At 43.8% G+C, this 19,282-nt stretch overlaps 2 long non-coding RNA genes across 4 annotated transcripts; both read left to right on the top strand.

Moving 5' to 3' along the window:
* Positions 1–758: 758 nt before the first annotated feature.
* On the top strand, positions 759–8,321 carry LOC149983924 (uncharacterized). Of its 3 annotated transcripts, XR_016495136.1 has the most exons (4): positions 759–903; positions 4,452–4,586; positions 4,673–4,801; positions 6,191–8,321. It is a non-coding gene; the product is annotated as an uncharacterized LOC149983924 (long non-coding RNA). The 3 variants fall into 3 exon arrangements; XR_016495134.1 differs by having other exon boundaries at positions 4,673–8,321; XR_016495135.1 differs by having other exon boundaries at positions 4,670–8,321.
* Positions 8,322–15,125: 6,804 nt separating this feature from the next.
* LOC110520943 (uncharacterized) lies at positions 15,126–16,862 on the top strand. The gene is made up of 3 exons (XR_002473057.3): positions 15,126–15,327; positions 16,152–16,239; positions 16,511–16,862. It is a non-coding gene; the product is annotated as an uncharacterized LOC110520943 (long non-coding RNA).
* The last annotated feature ends 2,420 nt before the right edge of the window (positions 16,863–19,282 follow it).

Here is a 19,282-nt window from a genome sequence, read left to right as displayed (position 1 = left end):
GTTTACACTGCATAATAACACAATTGTTACAATGGCCTGTATGAAATATGAAACGAAATATGAGAGGTACGGAATCCACTCTGATATGCTTGGTTTCATAGAGGAAGGAATCAGCTGTCTTGCTTTGTTTACCATAGGCATACAAAGAAAATCATAAATCGGACAAATTTACATTTTTCCTCCAATCTATGGGCATATAATGACCCGGTGTGGTTTCTTGCCACGTAATGACCCGGTGTGGTTTCTTGCCACGTAATGACCTGGTGTGGTTTCTTGCCATATAATGGCCCGGTGTGGTTTCTTGCCACGTAATGACCTGGTGTGGTTTCTTGCCATATAATGACCCGGTGTGGTTTCTTGCCATATAATGACCCGGTGTGGTTTCTAGCCATATGTGACCCGATTCAGGAAACTAGGCGTATGTTGCAAGTCACAACTTCACAGGGGTGCCATTTGAACATAAAAAAAAATATTTTTTTATCAAAATGTGTTTTTGGGCAGAAATGCCTTCTCAAACATGTAAACTTTTATGTGCCTTAATAACAAATGTGCATGCCATCTGTAAATACGAATAAAACTGTTAAATTATGAGCTTTGTTATGAGAAAAGTGAAAAAAGTCCTTCCCATTAGCCATGATTGGCTGAGATAATGAGTGGGCTGGACAAGCCGAGAGATGAGTTTGGATTGGTCTGCCATGTAGAAGGTTTCTGTCTATTTGAGCTTGTGAGTCTGTGTTGGTAATCCTGTCGAACCTGGCTTTTTTATGTATTGTGTAGTGGAGCTGCGTACGTGTTGCTCTCTACTTTCTGGAGGATCAAGTTGTGAAGTCTCTGGATTGCATCTTCAAACTAATGGCATTCCTGACAGGGAGATGCGTCCATCATGCATGATGATGTATAAAGGTAAGATAGTCTAGCGTTAGCTAGCTACATTTTCAGATATTACACATTTCTAATTTTGACAGAAAGTGGTTTAATTTCAAGCTAAAGTGTACTGTTAGCTAGCTAGCTAACACTAGCTGCCTTTTGGATATCTTTGAATATTGCTATCTAAGATATGTTGAATTTGGTATGTGTAGGTTACAATAATATTTCCTATGGATTCTGAGGATTTAAGACCTTGGAAGACCTTGAAGTATCATATAGAACCTCCTAGCGCTCTATAGAAGAGACAGCACACGCATGCTTACATCTCTCTTCAACCAACTGGTACATAACTAACCAAAACCCACACAACTGGAGCACAGTGTGTATAAGACATGGGAAAAACCTAAATAGTAAATAAATATGCAATAAAAATAAGTATGTCCATTAAGAGGTATGGGGTGTATTTCTGTCTCCTTCTCATAGGAGAACTCTGTTGAAGAACCTCCTAGTGTAGTCCTGTGCAGCTGGACTCCTCTCAGTGAATACTTCAATAAAGGTTTTTTTAAAACATGACAAGAATAGACTTGAAAGGGGTCTTAAACATAAACACTTACAACAGGGAGATGTGGAAAACTAGGATTCCAGGTGTCATCTGTAGCGAAGAAGCAAGGTTTCCAGTGAATAGGATCCCACAGTGCAGGGTTGGAAGAAGCAGCAAAAACAAAAAAACATAATGGGGGATGGGTGACTTATTGAGTCACCCATCCAGTACTTCAGTTATAACAACAACAACCAAAACAACTGCCTATTGTACAAAATGTAACTATTGCTGTGTTTTTCCACTAATTATATTATATATAGTATATTCACTAATCACATCAGATCTTTTCACATCAGATTTTTTTCAGAGCTGATCTGATTTTCCAAATACCAATTAGTGAAAAAAGATCAGAATTGGGCTGCCTGTGTAAACACAGCCTGTGCTAGACCTATATCGTAGTCATCAACAGCTAAACCAAGCCCATGCATGTGAGACACACAAAAGACCAAAGCGTGCCAATAAGCAGTCATCATGTTATAGGAAACCATTTCATTAGACTGTTTGCTCACAATGGAATGAGTCGAATGACACTCCAGGAGCCAGTGGTTTTTGGGCTGTGGCTGGTGGCTGGGGATAAACTGCAGTCAGGCCCTGTGACTGGGGACACTCTGCAGTCAGTCTGGCCCATGGACATGTCACACATCTCTCCAGCTGGGTCCCTGGTAGAGGAGGAACAGTGTGTCCAGAACCTGGCCTCCTAGGGGCTGATAAGGGAAACGTCCTGGGGTCAGGCACTATGACCCACTGACTGGCCTTGTCCTCCAGAACGAAGGATCTACGTTTGTTTTCCCTGAGGAAACTGTGGCTTTGGGTTCTGTTTAGCTCACTAACCCACCACCCTCTCATTTGTATTACAATGGAAGTCCGGCTGGGGTGTGTGTACGCAGTGCATGATGTCGTTTTGCATTCAACAACACGTAGTGAACAGCAGAAAACCTGTTTCACCCTGAGCTGGAGATTAGGTTTGGCCCACACAGATGTTAGCTGGGTAGCTAGCCTAGTTAAATAAAGGTTAAATAAAATACAAAATTAAAAGTTTAGCCGTTGGATGAAAGTTCTTCTGACTCACATCAATGGCTTTAGAGTTCTACGACGTAGTGTCTTTGTCAAAGAGGGTCAATGTTTTAGACCAAATAATGGAACTAGGGGGTGAATCTCCCCATTGACAGTATCTAGACAAATTTATTTGTATTTATGTCACTAGGCAAGTCAGTTAAGAAAAAATTATTATTTACAATGACGGTCTATCCCAGCCAAACCCTAACCCGGCCACCAAACCCTAACCCAGACGACACTGGGCCAGTTGTGCGCCGCCCTATGGGACTCCTAATCACAGCCAGTTGTGTGTGATACAGCCTGGAATCAAACCAGGGTCTGTAGTGACACCTCTAGCACTGAGATGCAGTGCCTTAGACCGCTTTGCCACTTGGGAGACCAACGTATGTGTCACGTGTTTCTTGTTTTGTTTTATTTTATGTTGCGTTTATTTATTAAAACACTCACTCCCTGAACTTGCTTCCTGACTCTCAGCTCACATCGTTACAGAATACCGCCTCACCAAAGGGAAGCATCGGGGGGGGGGTATTTTATTTTTTTGTGTTGGAGGTGATGTCGGGTCCGGGTGTCCGACCCGGAGCTACCTAGGAGGCCTCAGCCGGTTTGTTGGGTTCCCCTGACTCAGCTGGCTCGACAGGATGCCATGCCTCAGCGGGCTCGATAGGCTCTCATGCCTCAGCTGGCTCGATAGGCACCTATGCCTCAGCTGGTGAACAGGTTCCCATGCCTCGACCAAGGCAACCGGGGAGGTCTCAGCCGGCTCATCAGGCGCTCACGCCTCAGCTGGTTCGTCAGGTTTCTGCACCTCAGCAGAGGTGACCGGTCCACTCCTGATCCCCGGGATCGTAATTTTGGTTGGCATCCTGCAGCTAGAGCCGTGCGTCACGGAGGGGGTACTGTCACGTGTGCTCCCTCTCCCTGGCATTTAGGTCCCCAAGTCTGTTTGTTATGGCGCACAGCTGTCACCATCGTTACGCGCACCTGCGCATCATCAGACTCACCTGGACTCCATCACTTCCCTGATTACCTTCCCTATATATGTCCCTCCCTTTGGTTCGTTCCCCAGGTGTTGTTTCTGTTCCAGTGTTAAGTCTGTGCATTGTTATTGTTTTGTTTCATGTTGCGTTTATTTATTAAAACATTCACTCCCTGAACGTGCTTCCCGACTATCAGCTCACATCGTTACAGTATGGTAAAATAGTGTTTGAGTCTGACTTTAAGTCGCTGTTTTAAATGTTTTCCTCTAGGACATAGCGTTCATGAATGAAAATACAGCATTTACCGTGTAAATTGAACACTATGATTCTGAGAAAAGGGTCAGTGTTCTTCTCTTAACAAGTTATGGCAAGCAAACGCAGTGCAGTAATCGTCAACCACTGAAAAATAATAAAAATAACAATTTTCATCCTTCATAAACGATATCATGGAAAGTAAGTCGGCTGAACCCTTTAGCTACAAGCAGGGATTGTCAGAGAGAAGACTCAATTCATGAGGCTATAAAAGGAGAAAATTCTGGTTTATTTTTCTAAGTCAGTTGCTTGCAACATAGAGCTCATAAAAACAACATAAAATAAAATGACAGTAGAACATAATTCAGAAACTGTCAGAAAATACTTTGACTTGGTCGTCTCCATTAACATAATTCCCTAAATGTGCTGGTTGTGAGCTAATAGGGCAGAGGACTGGTCCAGAATACTGACTGGACATTAGCTGTAATGGTCAGTAATAGCTGGTGGTTTGGCTGAGTCTACTCGTCGTTACCCAGCTCTTCCTGTCCACACACACTCTGTATAGTGAAGGCTTCCTTACTGTGCTGAAAAGAGCTCACCATTCACCTCACTGCTATGTGAGGTTTCTCTCTCCCTCTCTGTCTCTTTCTCTCCCTCTCTCTCTTTCTCCCTTTCTCTCTCTTCTCTGACCTTCCCAGGCCGGCCTAGCTGTGTCTTTATATTTAAGGCATTGAGGCTACATCTGAAACAAAAGCTAAATTATGGGTATGGCTTGGCTCTTGGAGAGCGCAGTGACCCCGGCGTGTGGTTTCCTCAGGCCAGACCAGAGAGAGGTGAGGTGGGGAGAAGAATTTGCATGAATCTAACTGTGTATTTGAAGAAATCCTGACCGCAGCTAATTTGAATGTGTCATTAGCAGGAGGGGGAGATCTAAACTTGGGCTGGCGGACGACGGAGCGAAAACCACATATTCTTGAAGACACCACTTGTTTTCCCTGGGTTGTTGGGAGATTTTAGGGGGAGCAGCATGGGTCCGACGGCCTCAGGGGTAAGCACTGTACTTGTCACCTCATCAATAACAACCCTCCCCTTCTTCAAGGCATGAAGCTATTGTGTTCTAACCCAATAGGTTGGAGCTCACACAACCGTTGTTGCTTCTGGCTCGAAGGCCTGTGCACTGATGGGCTAGACGATAGTCAGGCAGCACATTATCTTAAGCCAAGCTGAGGTAAATGTATTTTGTCTGAGGCACACAAGACAACAAGTCAATCAAACCACAAGTCACGTCTTCATGAAAAAGTGGAATGCAGATCATCTGCTAATATTCAGGTTATTGTAAATGTCAATGGCATCCTGACAAACTTGCTACTTTGCTTGACAACAGTCAGGGAACTGTTACGTGTCAACACTGCCACCACAAGGGTACATACTGTGTGCTTCAATGTGCATGAGATGACGTCCCTTTTATTTGACTAAATGCATAGAGACACAGAGAGAAAGGGAAGCAGGGTCAGCTAGAGAAATTAAAGGAGAAGACATGGATGGGACAAAAAAAATATGGACGACTCCAAAGTAAAACAATCAGTGATGAAGGCTCAGTAGTCTCTTCCTTTGTCTCTGAGCGTTTCCTCCTGTCGCGTTGCTGTCCTACTCTATTTAGACCTGGTGGGTGACCACCGCACAAGTACACCATGTATCATTGCTGAAGCAGAGTGTCTACGTTCCAAATGGCACCCTATTCCCTACATAGTGCGCTCCTTTTGACCAGAGCCCTTTGGTCACTGGTCTAACGTAGTGCACCATCAAATGAACAGGGTACCATTTGGGATGCAGAGAGTGAAATTCCTGCCAGAGCAGCAGCCCTCTGCATGTTTACCTCTCACAGAGTCTCCTCACCAGTTGTGGCATGCACAGCACCCGGCCCCGGCATATGGTGATTGTATGATCCAGTATTAAAAAACACAATTATAACCCCATATAAGACAACCATGTTTATGGACAAATGTTGGAAGTTTAGATCCTCTAAAGGAAAAACTTACAGCATGTTAAATTGAAAGCCGATGCCCAGATCCGACCGTTTTCAGAGGACAGACCTCACCAGTGATGCATGCCTTCTGGTTAAGACTTGTTTGATCCAGTGAGAACTCGAGGTCATTAACTTCTCAGCCGACGGTTAGCCTCCAGTACAGTATCAGGCCCTGTATTTGTGCAGTATGTGATTATGAGCTGTGCTTACTGTATGTGGATTGCATGTATGTATCCATTGTCGAGATTGTCTTGTTTTGGTCACAGTTGTAAGCACCACAGAAGAACCACGGTCTGGTACTTCTGACGACAATGTAAGATAACTGCATTTCATTGACACATAACGTTGAGTGAGGCTCTGACTTCAAATGTCTCAAACACAATACACTTAATCCTCTTTCTTTTGTCATAGGGGCGGGTATTGCTCAGTAAATTCCACAAAATGTCATGTTCACTTGCCCCCCGAGCATCATGGTGCCACAACTCATTCAAAATCCGGGAAAGTAGACAGCTAATTATCAAAGGGCAAGACGAGAGTTCTTACATCTTACATCCACGTCTGGGTTGAGGGGAACCAACGAAAAGCCACAACGTTGCTGGAATCATGTTTAAGCCATTACAGTTACACAATGAAGACCCTCACTGCTCCTAGCTGGTCTTATAGGAGAAATCTATCATTGTAGTTCTGAGTGAGTGCTGATGGTGGGTGGGCTGGGTGAAGGCTGGGTGACATAGCTCTTGGAGTTGTGCTGCTATTGCCTCATCTGCCAGCCTCCAGACGAATGGCACATCCTGAGACGAAGCTGTAGAAACCACAATGGCCACTTAAAAGCTAGCCAACCAAAAGCATTGCTTTCTAAAAATTCACAAGGTGTCTTAGACAGGTTGCAGATGCTGTGATTTCTGTCTTGTAAAACATGGCTGTAAGAATACCTTACTGTAAGACCTCCATAGGTTATTATGAGCTACAGGATCTGGAACATGTAGCCACGGTACCGCTGGCTGAACTGTCTGTATTGTCAGGAAGACACAACCGGAGTGACCACTGGCTATATAAAGCTGTATAACCAGACCACTGGCTATATAAAGCTGTATAACCAGACCACTGGCTATATAAAGCTGTATAACCAGACCACTGGCTATATAACGCTGTATAACCAGACCACTGCCTATATAAAGCTGTATAACCAGACCACTGGCTATATAAAGCTGTATAACCAGACCACTGGCTATATAACGCTGTATAACCAGACCACTGCCTATATAAAGCTGTATAACCAGACCACTGGCTATATAAAGCTGTATAACCAGACCACTGGCTATATAAAGCTGTATAACAAGACCACTGGCTATATAAAACTGTATAACCAGACCACTGGCTATATAAAGCTGTAGAACCAGACCACTGGCTATATAAAGCTGTATAACCAGACCACTGGCTATATAAAGCTGTATAACCAGACCACTGGCTATATAAAGCTGTATAACCAGACCACTGGCTATATAAAGCTGTATAACCAGACCACTTGCTATATAAAGTTGTATAACCAGACCACATATGGGCGGCAGGTAGCCTAGTGGTTAGCCTTGGACCTGTAACCGTAAGGTTGCTAGATCGAATCCCCGAGCTGACATGGTAAAAATCTGCCGTTCTGCCCCTGAACAAGGCAGTTAACTGTTCCTAGGCTGTCATTGTAAAATAAGAATTTGTTCATAACTGACTTGCCTGGTTAAATAGAACAATTTAAATAAAGCTGTATAACCAAACCTGTGGCCATATTAAGCTGTGTATCCAAACCAGTGGCCATATAAAGCTGTATAACCAAACCAGTGGCTATATAAAGCTGTATGAGCAAACCAATGGTCATGTGACCGGTGTCTTCCCACACTCAGTGCACTGGTCAGAACGTGCCTGGTGCTGTGTGTGGTCCTTTGGTGCTCCCAGGACGGTGCAGTTGTCCAATGGAAACCAGTGGCCAAATACACAACGTACACAGATATGTAATAACACCTTCTCAAGTTCAGAAATCATATTTTTAGGAGTATATAGACACACTACAATACATCAACATTTTATTTTAAAGTTTGTACCTGTTTCCATGTCCTTGTTAGAACAGTAATGTTGCTAGTGTAGTCGTATGTAATAACACCAATGCACATTATTTACGACATAGCAATTGCTAGGATATGACAAGTTTGTTAGATTCCCCTTAAATAGATACTCGATTAATGTCTTTCACCGATGTTAAATATGTCTTATAAACTTTTATTACTAGTTGTATTGCTTGCTACAATGAAAAATGTGAAATAATAAAGCACTCAATGTTATGGATGGTTTTGCTGTTTTCTAGTCTGAAACCCAGGAGACTTTGGCAGGGGATCTGCTTCTAGTCATTGTCTCAGAGGAGAGGAGGAGAGGGCAAGGTACGGGTTGTTTCATCTTGTGCGTTCTCCAACCCTGCGACGCACAGCGAGTCTGCTTTTAATTGTGGTGTAGAAAACATCAATGAGACTCATTCTATTCTTAATTTTGTCCCCACAGACAGACACAAAACGGGTACAGTAGTTTGTGCAGACTGCATTTTCCACGAGAAACCAGACACGAGATGAAAAAAGCTATGTACAATGTCATCACACAGGCATTTGAGAAATACCAAAAAGTCTGAGTTTTATAAAAAAAAACACATCTGTGAGCACAAACAAATGTGGAGCACAAACATGCCTTTTAAATGGAGATGGCAGATGTCTCCGGTGGGTCGTTAGGTGGTGCATCCAAGCCAGGCTCAGCCAGGAGGCCAGGGAGTGGGTCTGCTGTGGAAAACAAATCTGTGTCTGGAGCGACCACGACCCTTCATCTCTGTCGCTGCGTCTTACAGACTAGGTCTGGGGTTGGAACCCACAAGACTCAAACAGAAATCACTTGGGTTTTGGGGGGGATGTTGTTTACCCAGTTCATCATGGTTGTTGTGTTTGTCTGCCGCTGTCTGAGTTGTAGACACCCAAGGAGGAGTTTCTGGTGACTTTGAAAGTAAGGCCCCTGTAGAACCCAACCTGTAATCCCAAATGTATTCAAATGAACCAGGAGTAGATGGGAAAGTGCATTCATTATGAAAAGGAATAAACAAGGAAAACAACTTCAGGAAGTAACTTCATCATGATCTAGGCCTAGTAGCTTAAAGAACCACAGTGGCTTGAGGAATTTCCCTGGGCGTAATGGATATAGGCTATAAGTAAGAAAATAAAGTCAGTTGGTTTCGGACTGTTGTGCTTAATTCAGCCAGAGGGGTGAAAGAAAGGATCCAAGTCTGCCTTGAAGTTCCGGGCTCGCCGTGGTAACGTCGTGGTAATAGGATCTCCTGTTTAATCGTTTACTGCAGCGGGGGAACTGAGCGAGCGGTTTCCATTCTCCAGCACTGCTGGTAAACGTTTGTCCCAGTGACCACAACAAGGGAAAGACAAGTTGGGTGGGGGGCCCGGCCCAGCGTTGCCCCCAGTGTGACTGTGGATAGGGGCTCAGGGTTCCCCCCAGTGTGACTGTAGATAGGGGCCCAGAGTTCCCCCTAGTTTGACTGTGGATGGGGGCCCAGAGTTTCCCCCAGTGTGACTGTGGATGGGGCCCAGAGTTTCCCCCAGTGTGACTGTGAATTGGGGCCCAGAGTTCACCCAGTATGGATGGGGATCTCAGGAGATGATGGTTCATTGGGTCCCACAGAGTCCAATAAACCCTTGCTACCCACAACCCTTCACCCCTATGAACTATCCTAGTTTAGACTAGACATCCCTCGGCCCGCTACAAACCAAGCCCTGGCCTCTGGGTAGTGTTCTAACATACTAGTAGTCTGGTGGTTATAATGTCTGAGGACTTCCCAGGTTTCACCAAGTTTACAAGCTTAGGCCATAATGTTAGCTATTTTGATGGTCAGATTGACGTCGACAGGTATTCCACACAATTCATTGTCGTCTCTCTAAAACATACTCTTACATTGTTGAAAGAGATAAAGTGTTTTGTTTCTGTGGCCTGAAAAGGATAGAGCAAAAAAGGATCAGTACATTCAATCACACTGGCAGCAGCATTCATGCTCCCCACTTCAATGCTACTAAAGATTATAAGAGCCATTTCCTTCCCTTTGTTCTCACAACGAACAAACAGCTCGGCTCAGAACACTGTGACATATATTTCATCATGAACCGGCAATGGAGGCCACTGCACACTTGAGGTAGGAAACTTTGTTCCTTTGTTGAAAGGTGGTGTGTAGGGGGATCGGGGTGAGGCTGAGCTATTAGAGTCCCTAAATCAACAGGGGGGTTAGAATCCCCAGATGGACCGACGGATGGCAGCCAACGTTTGGGTGATGGAGTGGCATGGACTGCACCGTTCCCTGGCCGGCGGCCACCTTTTGACTGTAAAGGTTAACCATTAACCACGCTCACTTTGTGCAAACTGATACCAAAACAAAAACATATTGATGGATTTCCCTTGCTCCCATTATGAACAAAGAACAGACAGGCATGCTTTTCAAAAGCAAATGTGGCGCATTAATAATTATGCAGCAATAGTGGGCCATGTTTTTGTTTTCAGCTTTTGTGCAGAAATTCCTCATGCCTATTTGCCAACTTCAAAGGCCCTGCATTCATTAATATCAGAGACGACCTCATCCTCTGTCTCTGTGTGGTTGCCGAGGAGCTTAATAAAGACATTCTGATGCACGGAGTGAAACTAAATGTTAAGCAGTCAAAGATCTAACAATTGCAAAAGAAAAGATGGAGCGATGGGAACTCTGACTGTCATTAATGCTAAATATTTTGTTTCTGACGCCCTAAAACCCTTCCCCTAGGGATATTACTGTTGATGCCTGTGAACTATTGAGTAACCCTTTGAGTCTTGATTCAGAAAATGAGGGTCTATTAGGGTGTATACTGAGACAGTGGTTTGGAACAATAGAATACAGATGTGTTGTTATGATCAGAAACTTCGCCTTAGGATACATCCTTACACTCTTAGAAAAAAAGGGTTCCAAAAGGGTTCTTCAGCTGTCCCCATAGGACAACCCTTTTTTGGCTCCAGGTAGAACCCTCCGCGTAAAGGGTTCTACATTGAACCCAAAAGGGTTCTACCAGGAACCAAAAATGGTTAATCAAAGGGTTCTACTATGGGGACAACAAAAGAACCCTTTTAGGTTGTAGATTTTCTGAGAGTAGATATAATGGATTTGTTCATATTACTTTGCTGGATATAAGATATTAGATTGTTAGAAATTGCTGCTTATGATGTGTGTGTGTGTAACAGCCCTACCGTGGATAGATTGCCTCTCCTATGCAGTGGGATCCTGCGTCATTAGGCCTATGTTGACAATAATAAAGATAACCTTGCTTTTTGTAACCCCTCTATTAGAGAGAACTCACAACAGTGAATCACAACATTACAAAATCTTGATAGATGTGAGACATGTATATGTAATAAAAATCATCAAGTCACGACACTGTCTTTTCTCACAACCAACCCTTGGTGTGAAGCACAGTGTGTCCACCGGTGACCGTCACCCGTCATCGTCCTCTCTCTGTATACAAAACAGGTCATTCATTCTGCCATCCCCTAGCTTTAGCTGAAATGACACCCCTGTTAACTTCCATGGGTATAAACAGAGTGTGTGTGGATATGTTTGAAGCGTGGCTGAAATGAAGTCTTCCCTCTTATCGTACTACCTCGTCAGTTCAAGTGCAGGTTATTATTACCGCAGCCATAGGTCTGGTGAGTGATTCGGTAAAGAATTACTGGGTGTGATTCCAGTCCGTCAGTTTAAAGTGCTGATTGCCAGTGTCAGGCGCTGTGGGCAGGTGCTGTAAATTGTAGTTCAAGACAATGACACGCCTGAGGCCAGTTATCAAAACATACAGTGTGTAATGGTTTCCTTGTAACCAGATGCCAAAATGGGACCTGCATGGTGACTCCCAGAGTGTGATGGAAATGGCACCATTTTTTTTATCCGAGCCCCACAGGTCCTGACCAGAATTTGTGAACTCTATAGTATACAGGATAGGGTATCATTTCAGACACAGCCCAAGTGTTCCAGGGTCAAAGGTTGACGACGCCAGCCCTATCTCTGCATGGCGGACCTTCTGAGGCATGAGGACGTGTGAGAGAGTACAGTGGGTCCGCAGTGGGAGGACAGTAGGGTGTGTGTATGCAGCCTCAGACAAAACAACACACTGACAGACATAGCAAACTCTCCAGTTGTTTTCACTACACGGAAAACTTAAACTTTTAGGATCAAGAGGTCAGTGATGTCAGGGGAGTCTTAGTAGAGGCATGGCAGGGTGTCGCCATAGCGTCAGGGTTTACAAGCACTATTCTCATAGGATTCCTCAATGGACAAAGTGCAAATACTTACATTGATCTCTGCTGTAGTGGGGCTATTGCTTTATTTTCCTGTCCAAAGATTACAGTTGATCAAAACCTATTCAATATATTGAACCTTGACCTTTGACTCAGCAGTCTTGTAAGATGACGCCTTGTTATCCAGCAACTCACAGTATCCTTGGCGATAACTCTGCAGTTGTGAAACTGTAAATGTTTTCCATATCACAGATGAATTGAACCAAAGATGAATATTTACATAATGTATAGTCGATTTCATTTAAATTCATAATTTAAAAAGTTTACAATGTGACCTTTATTTGACTGTCAACCTTGGAATGGGCCTCTATGCTGCTTTCATGAATGCTGTTGATACAACCCCACACACACACACACACACACACACACACACACACACACACACACACACACACACACACACACACACACACACACACACACACACACACACACACACACACACACACACACACACACACACACACACACACACACACACACACACACACACACACACACACACACACACACACATACGAATAGGCCTTTTACATTTTAAGAACCCAGGCTACAGAGAAAAAAAAGGCTTTGGAGGAATTTTTATAATTTTCAACAGACAGCCCTTTTGAAGTGGCATTTCCCATTATTGGCTATTTACAAACCTCACAGCCAGTATGTCATTTGGCACATGGTTATTTTCTTCAATAAACAATGTGCTTTTATTCTTATGAAGAACACATTTGTTTTAAATGTCACCGCGGGCAATAAAAGCAGAATAAATCTGCATCCGTAATAAATAAAGTCATGCTAAAGCCATCCATCCTCTCACTCCATCATCCCATATGAAAAGAGCCACTTTACAACCTGATGTCACTATCTATGTTAGGGTTGCTCACAACACTATGAACCACACAGACCATCTTCCATCCATCCCTCCCTCCATATGATGTGCGTCTAGTTAAGCCCCGCGAACGTCACTGTGCGTCTCTCCTCACAAAATAAGGAGCAGCGATATTCTTTTCAGGAGCTACAACAACAGAGAGACTGCTCTGATTTTTCATGAGTCCGGCACAACTCCCTACTCCCCGATGTGATTGATCCAGTGTGTACTCTGGCATCAGGGTGAGTTCAAGGCTGGTTGTAGGATGGTTAAGTCAGGAGCAGTAAGTTATGGAGGGTCACAACACAGGTATTTTATGTTGTTCTTTGGGGTCAAGGTGGATCCCAGTGGCTAATTGATTAACTGTCTATAACTCAAAACCACAAAGCATTTCATTGATCATATGAGGAGCGATGTTGGGAGTGCCACGGCCGGGCTCCATAAAGGCCTAAAGAAGGAATTAGCTCCATTTGTATTGAGTTGGTTTACCACCATGGTAAAACAGTTCATTCCTGGTGAAAGCAGAAGACTGGGGTCCAGTGTGGCTCAGTTGGTAGAGCATGGCGCTTGCAACGCCAGGGTAGTGGGTTTGATTGACAAGCATGACAAACGTATGCACTGTAAGTTGCTCTGGATAAGAGTGTCTGCTAAAGGACTGAAATGCAGAAAGTGTGTTGTGTTGTATATGTCTGCCATCTATTGGACGACTGTAGAAAACCCATGAGAAGATTAGTGAATTGTATGTGCTGTACTGTTTAGTTAGATTGAAATTGATCTGTTGGGGGATTTTTACTCCAATCGGTCAACTCAGGTGTTATACTTACTGTAAATTAATCCAGGTTTACAAAATTACATTTCGTAGTAGATACAACCACAGGGAATTAGGGCATCATATCACTGGGTGTCAGTCACTACACAAAAGTGTCCAAAGTTGTGAGGAATATATCTGAATGAGCTGTCAACCAAATGTCTTATTTTTTAAATCATAACAATTAACCTGTCATCTTCAGAACGGATGAAAAACTACTGTAAGGTCTAGTAACTGAAATATAGATGAGGGCAGGACATTGGCATTCTGGTAGTATCCATCTAACAGCAACATTTTTGTGTTTTCTGTAATGAGAAACAGTGGTTTGCAATCTTGAGAAAAAATAAAGAAATACCCCAACATTTATTAAAAGAACTCACTTATATCCTATAACATGTGTTGCTGTGGTGGCCAGGGTCGGTCGCCAGGAAAAAGCGGGATCAGGCGAGTGCAGGAGTCAGCCCTAGCACGTGTCTCCCTGGGCCCTTGTGTCTGTCCTGGCTCCTGCCTCTGCCTTTCTTCCTACACTGAGTCCTCCAGACCGGGCATCAGGTCACCTCAGCCCCCGCACCTCTTCCTCTCTCCTCCATGAGCCAGACACCACCATGACCACACACAGAAAGCCCTGACCACCACAGTGCCACAGCAGAGTACACAAACAAACAAGCCAAACCAGTCCAGTCCACACAGGTCTTCCCTGCTGCTCTGCTCCCCTGCCATTATGTCAACTGATCAGGCCCACGGCCCATGCTAGCTGGTTAGTCATAGGAGCTTCGTCTTGGCTTCGCAGAGGGAATCTGGCAAGAGATGTTTGCTCATTTGTCCCCACACATGTGTGTGGTTTTGTAGTGCAGCAGTACAGGGAGTAGGGACTGCTGCCCCAGCCTTTCTTACTGTCCAGACTATTCAGCTTGTTGGAATCTATCCTGTCCTCCTCCTCCACGTTATACTCTGTCCAGTACAAGCTGTACAGCCTATCATACTGTACATGTTCGGATATACTCTCTCGCAGTCCATCTTCAAATAGTCCCCACGACCTTTAAACAGTCCCCACGTCAGACGGTTTGTAATGTCCTTCCAGATTGGCTAAATGCCTCTACCTCTGTGGGCACGTCTTTATAGCTTCTTGTGTCAACCATTTTGTTTCACTGTGAACCCGCTGGTCCAAGGGAGAGGGAAAGTTACACACACACACCTTGGCTGCGGTCCAAACATGTAAAAGACACACCCTCCTCCACTTACCCTTGCCTTATCCCCTTGGGGGAATCCCCGTGGCCATCTTTGCTGCTTGTCCAAACCATTAACCAAACAAGGGAGATTGGCAGCGTAAATCCCTCAGCCCTCGTTTTTGATCGAGAGGGCGAGTGTACTATTCTGTTCCCTCCGGGGCTGAAACGGCCTGTAATTCAATTTGCAATGATTGTACATCCGCTAAGAAAAGTCAGCCAAAACTTAATACCAACATCAAGAAATCAACATACAAGTGTGAGTAAAAACAAATGTAAATAAGTTGGAAATTGTGGTACTAATGCACGAGTGCACAAACACATCTCGTAAAAGTAATATGATGTTTTTGTTTGGTTAACTTTTGGAAAATGTAGAAATAACACATTTTCCTTCAGATGATCCAGCTAGGCAGGCTAACGTCAGCTAGCTAGCTATTTCATTTACTAGCTATCATAGAGCAGATGTATATATGAATAATTATATAGCTAATTTAAGTAGACATAAAATCATATTATAATTAGATAGATTGGTACTGTCAAATTAACACCCAAGGTTAATTGTATTGTGTTCTGTGTACAACATGGTCAGGAGAGGAGACCAAAATCCGTATTAACCTTCGAGCAGCAAATGAGGAGTTGTTCACAGGGAAAAGGAATGCTGAAAGGCTGGGCTGGGAGTTAGTGGAACAGTGGGATGGGAGTCAATACTAAGAACTTCAAATTAAACTTTTAACACAATAACTAATAAGCAATGGATTAGCAGTGCGTTATAATAAATGTTTTATATTGGTAACAATATGGCGTATAAGGAAAAGGGTGTGTGCCTTTCACACCAGCGACCCGGTTTCGCTTCCCTGCCCTGCCCTGTCATTTGCTACATTGGTGTCTGAAGTGGGATGGTAGCCGTGAGCCACGTTACAATTTTCACCAAGTGGTGCGATGCGGAGGGTGTTTGCCTTTTATGCCAATCGAACCGGATTCGCTTCCCTGCCTCGAAGTTCCTTAAAATATAATATTTGTGCTGTCTGTTTGTTAATATGTATGATTAATTAATATGTGCAAATGCTTTGTCATTATTTATAGGACAATTGTTCAGAGGATGGTGCTGGAGGGAAGGCTCACAGGTGGGCAGGCCTCAAAGAAGTGGGAGAATGTAAAGAATAAGTACAAGGTAATAAACATTGGATGGGTCATGGAAACCTTGGTGTAATTGTAATGTCATTGTTGTTTTATAATCTGCTAACTCATTGCTTTTGTTCTCCAATATTATTGTTTCAATTAATAAAATATTGAACCCAACTAAGATTATTACTGTAAGTTACAAAGTTACATTTTAAGAGAGGCCACTGCTGAGAACTGGAGGTGGTTTAAACTACTGCACGAGACAATTTGAGCAAGGGCCTCAATTTCACCACCTGTCCTGATTGCCTCGTGCATTGTAGGTCCCTCCAACTCAGCAGCAACAGAGGTAGAGCAGCCCCCCCTGGCCCTCCACCCCAGGCCCCAGGGAGATCCCAGCAAACCCTCCCCATCTACCCCAGTGCAGCACGACAAAGCATCAGATGATGCAGACAGCCCCAGCACCTCAACCTCCAAGCACGGAGACCACATAATGTACACCATTACGGTTAGGGAGAGTGAAAAGGATGAAGCCAGGTTCGCATGCCAGGAGCCCAAACAGAGAGGCTCATAGGTGTCATGTAATGTAAAGTGTTGGTCCCATGTTTCATGAGCTGAAATAAAAGATCCCAGAAATGTTCCATATGTACGTATAAAAAGCTTATTTCTCTCAAATTTTGTGCACAAATCTGTTTACATCCCTGTTAATGAGCATTTCTCCTTTGCCAAGATAATCCATCCACCTGACAGCTGTGGCATATCAAGAAGCTGATTAAACAGCATAATCATTACACAGGTGCAACTTGTGCTGGGGACAATATAAGGCCACTCTAAAATGTGCAGTTTTGTCACACAACACAATGCCACAGATGTCTCAAATTTTGAGGTAGCATACAACTGGCATGCTGACTGCAGGAATGTCCACCGGAGCTGTTACCAGAGAATGTAATGTTAATTTCTCTACCATAAGCCGCGTGCAACGTTGTTTTTGAGAATTTGGCAGTACATCAAGCCAGCCCAGGACCTCCACATCTGGCTTCTTCACCTGCGGGATCATCTGAGATCATCCACCCAGACAGCTGATGAAACTTTGCACAATCAAAACATTTCTGCACAAACTGTCAGAAACCGTTTCAGGGAAGCTCATCTGTGTGCTTGTCGTCCTCACCAGAATCTTGACCTGACTGCAGTTCAGCGTCACAACTGACTTCAGTGTGCAAATGCTCACTTTCTATGGCCACTGGCATGCTGGAGAAGTGTGCTCTTCACAGATGAAGCCTTGTTTCAGCTGTACCGGGCAGATGGCAGACAATGTGTATGGCGTCGTATGGGCAAACGGTTTGCTGACGTCAACGTTGTAAACAGAGTGTCCCATGTTGGTGGTGGGATTATGGTATGGGCAGGCATAACTACAGACAACAAACACAGTTGCATTTTATCGATGGCAATTTAAATGCACAGAGATATCATGACGAGATCCTGAGGCCAATTGTCATGCTTTTCATCCTCCACCATCACCACATGTTACGGCATTATAATGCACGGCCCCGTATTGCAAGGATCTGTACACAATTTCTGGAAGCTGAAAATGTCACAGTTCTTCCATGGCAATCAATAGCCTGATCAACTCTATGCGAAGGAGATGTGTCGCATTGCATGAGGCAAATGGTGTACACAACAGACACTAACTGGTTTTCTGATCCATTTTTTTAAGGTATCTCTGACCATCATCTGTATTCCTAGTCTTGTGAAATCCATAGATTTATTTACATTGACTGATTTCCATATATGAACTGTAACTCAGTCAAATCTTTTAAAATGTTTAATGTTGCATTTATATTTTTGCTCAGTGGGATTAATGCCATTATCAATCAATCAATCAAATCAAATATCTCAAAGTGCTGTACAGAAACCCAGCCTAAAACTCCAAATAGCAAGCAATGCAGATGTAAAGCACGGTGGCTACGAAAAACTCCCTAGAAAGGGAGGAACCTAGGAAGAAACCTAGAGAGGAACCAGACTCTGAGGGGTGGTCAGTCCTCTTCTGGCTGTGCCGGGTGGGGATTATAAGAGTACATGGCCATTAAGGCCTGATTGTTCTTCAAGATGTTCAAACGTTCATAGATGACCAGTAGGGTCAAATAATAATCACATTGCTTGTAGAGGGTGCAACAGCTCAGTATCTTAGGAGTCAATGTCAGGTGGCTTTTCATAGCTGACCATTCAGAGGTCGAAACAGCTGGTGCGGTAGAGAGAGAGTCGAAAACAGCAGGTCCAGGACAAGGTAGCACGTCCGGTGATGCAGGGCTGTTCTGTTCATTATTTTCTGTTTACTGTCCTGCAAACACACACACAATTGACTGTATACATACAGCACATTAAAACTATTTTTTATATATAATTGTTAATAACACGTTAAAGTCTTTAATAGGAAGTCTGCATATACATTTTTTTACGTGTTTAAACAACTAGGATAGTTTCCTTATACTTTCTGTAAATCAAGTTTTGCATACTGTTTAGGGAAAGACCTTTCCTGTTTCAGCATGACAATGCCCCTGTGCACAAAGTGAGGTCTATGCAGAAATGGTTTGTCGAGATCGGTGTGGAAGAACTTGACTGGCTTGCACAGAGCCCTGACCTCAACCCAATCGAACACTTTTGGGATGAATTGGAATGCCGACTGCGAGCCAGAACTCATCGCCCAACATCAGTGTCGGACCTCACTAATGCTCTTGTGCTGAGTGGAAGCAAGTCCCCGCAGCAATATTCCAACATCTAGTGTAAAGCCTTCCCAGAAGAGTGGAGGCTATTATAGCAGCAAAGGGGGGACCAACTCCATATTAATGCTCATGATTTTGTAATGAAATATAGCAGGTGTCCACATACTTTGGTCATGTAGTGCTACATGGTCCATACCTTTCTGTGTGGACCTTGGTTTGTGCACGTGGACATTGTCATGCTGAAAAAGGAAAGGGCCTTCGATCAAACTGTTGCCACAAAGTTGGAAGCACAGAATCATCTGGAATGTAATTGTATGCTGTAGCATTAACATTTCCCTTCACTAGAACAAAGGGGCCTAGCCCGAACCATGAAAA

This window comes from Oncorhynchus mykiss, chromosome 4, assembly GCF_057628025.1.
Source record: "Oncorhynchus mykiss isolate SJ-2025 chromosome 4, ASM5762802v1, whole genome shotgun sequence".
Lineage (NCBI taxonomy): Eukaryota > Metazoa > Chordata > Actinopteri > Salmoniformes > Salmonidae > Oncorhynchus > Oncorhynchus mykiss.
Note: the sequence above shows the minus strand (reverse complement) of the source record. Positions and strands in the feature narration are given on the sequence as shown.